The following is a 5,608-nucleotide window of genomic DNA, read 5'->3' on the forward strand; positions in this document are numbered from 1 at the left end:
GTGCATACATGCTCAGTTCTGCCCGACTCTGTGATCCCCTGAACTGCAGCCTGCCAGGCTCCTCTGTCCATGGGATTTCCCAAGCAAGAATACTGGAGTGGGTTGCCATTTCCTCCTCCAGTGAATCTTCCTGACCTAGGGATCAAACCTCCATCTCCTGCATTGGCAGGTAGATTCTTTAGCATTGTGTCTCCTGGGAAGCCCCTATGTGCTGCTAACAGGTTTCTAAATGGAATTTTATATTATCACAGACTTTTGTAAGAAATCTGGCTATTCATATCATGACAAAGTTTCTGAATTGTTAATAGGGCTTCCTTTTTAAAAAGACAAATGGGTATAAATTCCTCCAAAGGTTGTGAGCTTTAGGATTTTGCTTATTTGCAGAGTTTAAAAGTAAACAAGACCTCAGGAAATCACATGATGCAGTTTCTTGCCCTGAATCCCTCAAATCACCACATTTTCTTGCTATGTAGGGAAATGGTACAGGATACCATTTTAAGTAGATAGGATCATTCTATGCTCTTAGTTTCCAGAAGTATTTTCCTCTACTTGTTTTTCATGATTGTTCTCCAGTGAAGATAAGTAGCAATTAAAAATAATTTACCCCAATCATGGGTTAAAATTACAAGTAACGAGATGAAATTTGAAAGACGGGGTTGAAGCCAAACAATATGCCTGTGAAACTTCCAAACACATGGTATTAGGCTTGAAGAAACAATACAAGGCAAAAGTGGTAAAATAATTTAAAATGCAGTATACTGAGGAATATGTTCAATAGTGAAGGCAATCTACACTGCATAAGAAAAAATTAAGGTGTTTTTCTCATTTTTTCTTTTGTTTTATCAAGGATATAAAATCCTCCCTGCAAGTACAGTATATCTTTGTCTTTGTACCTGGTAACTTCCCCCTGTCTTAACACAGTGCTTTGCAGAGGAAGTGTTTGTTGAATTAGTAATGTTTACATTTACATAAGATTGCATTAAAAGCACCTTGCAGATATTAAGAAGAGAAAATGAGTCATAAATAGTTTATTTAAACACATAAAAACTAAGTAGGTGTTCAAATGGCCAGTTTCAAATTAAATTCTCAACCCATGGAGAATCATTCCCTAGGTAAAAGTCCTGATTTGGAGGTCAGGGAAGGAATGGAGAAGCAGGTGATAGTTTGGAGTTTAGTCCTTTTATATTTTTATATATTTCATAAAGGATTTAAACTACTGATGTGGGTGAGGATTACATTTTTAATTTCTGCCTCTCTGTATCTAGCACAATACCTGGCACACACTAGGCACTCAACAAATAGTTTTGTTGTTTTTTAAAAATATTTATTTTCTTGGCTACCCCAGGGTTATAGTTGCAGCATGAGGGATCCTCAGTCTTCTGAATCTTTAGTTGTGGCATGCAAACTCTTGGTTGTGGGATCTAGTTCCCTGACCAGGAATCGAACCTGGGCCCCTTGCATTAGGAGTGCGGAATCTTAGCCACTAGACCACCAGGGAAGTCCCAACAAGTAGTTATTGAGTGAAGAAAGAAGAGAACAAAAGTCATTAAATTCTTAGATGACACCAAACCAAGGAACAGGGATGGTGAAAGGTAACTAATATCTTGCTTTTTGAATTGTGCACCCATCCTTAAGAATGTTTCTGCACACACATGAATTATGTATTTGTGACCCATGGTAACAGATTGTACACAATATAAACCCAAAATTAAAAAAGTAAAATAATCAATATATCTAAAATAATTTCATGGTATGTTGTTCCATACAAGAGCCTTTTGCTTTTACTTGATACTTTGTTATCAATACATTATTACTCTTTTAAAATCTTGGCTTAATATTTTATGATATAGAGATTTGCAGATGTGGTGTTAAGGTTAGATTATTCTAATACTACATTTGAATAGCTTTCCCAGCTGGAAAAGATATTTCAAGAGAATATTTGGATTTAAATAGAAGAAATGTTTTATTGTTGCCTCTTTCTATTAAAATACTCATTTTCTTTTTTATCTCATCAACCAGTTCTGGAAAGGTTTATGCTGAAGCTTGACAAGGAAATTTCCATCTTCCCTGCTATCAATTAGCAGTTCTGGCAAACTGCAGGCATACCTCATTTTATTATGCTTTACATTCTCATGCTTTGCAGTTACTGCAGTTTTTACAGCTTGAAGGTTTGTGGCAACCCTGTGTCAGGCATCTCTGGCTACCATTTTTCCAACAGCATTTGTTCACTTCACATCTTGGCAATTCTTGAGGTGTTCCAAACTTTTTCTTGCTATGGTGATTTGTGATTAGTGATCGTTGATGCTCCTGTTGCAAAAAGATTGTTGAAAGTTCAGATGATTATTACCATTTTTTTAGCAATAAAGTATTTTTAAGTTAAAGTATGTACATTTGGGGCTTCACTGTTAACTCAGCTGGTAAAGAATCCACCTGCAATGGAGGAGACCCCGGTTTGATTCCTGGGGGGATGATCCCCTGGAGAAGGGATAGGCTACCCGCTATAGTGTTCTTGGGTTTCCCTGGTGGTTCAGATGGTAAAAGGAATCTACCTGCAATGTGGGAGTCCTGGGTTCAATCCCTGGGTTGGGTAGATCCCCTGGAGAAGTAAATGGCAATCCACTCCAGTATTCTTGCCTGGAGAATCCCTATGGACAGAGTAACCTGGTGGGCTACAGTCCATGGGGTTGCAAAGAGTCAGGCGTGACTGAGTAGGTGCAGCGCATGTATACTTTTTAAAGCTATAATGCTATTACACACTTAATATAATGACAGTAGAGTATAAATATAACTGATCTATGCACTGGGAAACCAAAAGTTTTGTGACTCTGCTGAGATACTCATTTTATTGCAGCGGTCTGGAAGTGAACCTGAAGTATCCCTAAGGTCTGCCTGCAGTTTAAAAGCATTGTGTTTAATCTTTTCAAGAGATGAGTTTCAGTTCAGTTCAGTTGCTCAGTCGTGTCTGACTCTTTGCGACCCCATGAATCGCAGCACGCCAGGCCTCCCTGTCCATCACCATCTCCTGGAGTTCACTCAGACTCACGTCCATTGAGTCCGTGATGCCATCCAGCCATCTCATCCTCTGTCTCCCCCTTCTTCTCCTGCCCCCAACCCCTCCCAGCATCAGAGTCTTTTCCAATGAGTCAACTCTTCTCATGAGGTGGCCAAAGTACTGGAGTTTCAGCTTCAGCATCATTCCTTCCAAAGAACACCTAGGGCTGATCTCCTCTAGAATGGACTGGTTGGATCTCCTTGCAGTCCAAGGGACTCTCAAGAGTCTTCTCCAACACCACAGTTCAAAAGCATCAGTTCTTCAGCATTCAGCATTCCAAGACCCAGTGAAATCCATTATTTGGAAAATACTTAAACACATTACAAATCGTTTCCAAAAATTTTAAGTGTACATGTATTAGAGTTTTAATATAACACACATACAGGTTTTTTTATTGTGGTAAAATCCCATAATACAAAACATACTATTTTAGCTATATTTAACAGTATATTTCAGTGTCTTTAAGTACATTCACCTTGCTGTGCAACTCTCACCATCAACCATCTCCCAAATTTATTACCTTCCTAAACTGAAACTCTGACTACAGTAAACTAAAAATCTCCATTCCTCCTGGAAACCTCCCCCAACCCATCCTCTGGCCTCTGGCATCTACCAGTGTGTTTTCTGATCCTATGAATTCAACTATTCTGGGTATCTTGTATAAGTGGAACCAAACAGTATTTGTCTGCACCTAATATATATTGGTAGAGAAGGAAATGGCAACTCACTCTAGTAATCTTGCCTGGGAAATTTCATGGACAGAGAGGAGCCTGGTGGGCTGCAGTCCATGGGGGCACAAAAGAGTTGGACACGACTTAGTGACTAAATAACAATGATGTTTACCGGAATGCATTTTAAAGGTTAACTTAATATATATGCAACAAACAGATTGTACCTTCTTTTTCTCACCTCCCATGCTATACAGTAGGTTCTCACTAGTTATTTATTTTATACATAATAGTGTATATGTGTCAATCCCAGGGCTTCCCATGGGGCACAAGTGGTAAAGAACCTACCTGCCAATGCAAGAGACTTAAGAGATGCAAGTTCAATCCCTGGGTCAGGAAGATTCCCTGGAGGAGGGCATGGCAACCCACTCCAGTATTCTTGCCTGAAGAATCCCCATGGACAGAGGAGCACCAAGGACTACAGTCTATGGGGTCACAAAGAATTGGACACGACTGAGCGACTAAGCACAGCACAGGAAGTAATCACAACTAGAGCTTATGTAAAGCTTATTTTGGTGGTAGATTTATATATTCTCTGTTCCGTTCAGTTGCTCAGTCATGTCCGACTCTTTGTGACCCCATGGACTGCAGCATGCCAGGCATCCCTGTCCTTCACCATCTCCTGGAGTTTGCTCAAACTCATGTCCGTTGAGTTGGTGATGCCATCCAACCATCTCATTGTCTATCATCTCCTTCTCCTCCTGCCTTCAATCTTTACCAGCATCAGGGTCTTTATCAGTGAGTTGGCTCTTCACATCAGGTGGCCAAAGTATCGGAGCTTCAGCTTCAGCATCACTCCTTCCAATGAATATTCAGGGTTGATTTCCTTTAGGATTGACTGGTTTGATTCTCCTTGCAGCCCAAGGGACTCTCCAATGTCTTCTCTAGCACCACAGTTCGAAGGCATCAATTCTTCAGTGTTCAGCCTTTTTTTATTGTCCAGCTCTCACATCTGTACCTGACTACAGGAAAAACCATAGCTTTGACTCTGTGGACCTTTGTTGGCAAAGTGATGTCTCTGCTTTTTAATATGCTGTCTAGGTTGGTCCTTGCTTTTCTTCCAAGGAGCAAGTGTCTTAATTTCATGGCTGCAGTCACCATCCACAGTGATCTGGAGTCCAAGAAAATAAAGTCTGTCACTGTTTCTATCGCTTCCCCATCTATTTGCCATAAAGTGATGGGGCTGGATGCCAGGATCTTAGTTTTTTGAATGTTGAGTTTTAAGCCAGTTTTCTCACTCTCGTCTTTCACCTTCATCAAGAGTCTCTTTAATTCCTCTTCACTTTCTGCCATAAGGGTGGTATCATCTGCATGTCGGAGGTTATTGATATTTCTCCTGGCAATCTTGATTCCAGCTTGTGTTTCATCCAGCCCACCATTTCTCATGATGTACTCTGCGTATAAGTTAAATAAACAGGGTGACAGTATACAGCCTTGACATATTCCTTTCCCAATTTTGAACCAGTCTGTTGCTCTGTTGAACTCCATCGGGTTCAAACTGTTTCTTCTTGACTTGCATACAGGTTTTGCATATATGTAAACTTATTCCACCCTCAGTACAACCCAGGGCAGTAGATATGATGATCTCCATTTTACAGATGAAGAAACTGAACCCAGAGATGTGAAATAACTTGCTCAGGGCTACGTGGCTGGTGATGGCAGAACTATGGTCAGAACTAGACTGTGTGGATTCAGGAGCTGTACTTTTAATCCTAAGCATCCTGAAAATGTTGATGGAAGATAAAGAGTTTTCCATGATTACTTCCCATCTCAGTACAAAGTACTATATAAAGTCTATTGAGAGGATCTGTTTTTACAAAATTAATCA

The 5,608-nt window shown here is 40.1% G+C and overlaps 1 non-coding gene across 1 annotated transcript; it reads right to left on the reverse strand.

Moving 5' to 3' along the window:
• Positions 1-1,425: 1,425 nt before the first annotated feature.
• On the reverse strand, positions 1,426-1,498 carry TRNAR-CCU. The gene has a single exon. It is a non-coding gene; the product is annotated as a tRNA-Arg (tRNA).
• Positions 1,499-5,608: the final 4,110 nt, after the last annotated feature.

The sequence above is a fragment of the Oryx dammah genome, unplaced genomic scaffold (assembly GCF_014754425.2).
Source record: "Oryx dammah isolate SB20612 unplaced genomic scaffold, SCBI_Odam_1.1 HiC_scaffold_19, whole genome shotgun sequence".
NCBI lineage: Eukaryota > Metazoa > Chordata > Mammalia > Artiodactyla > Bovidae > Oryx > Oryx dammah.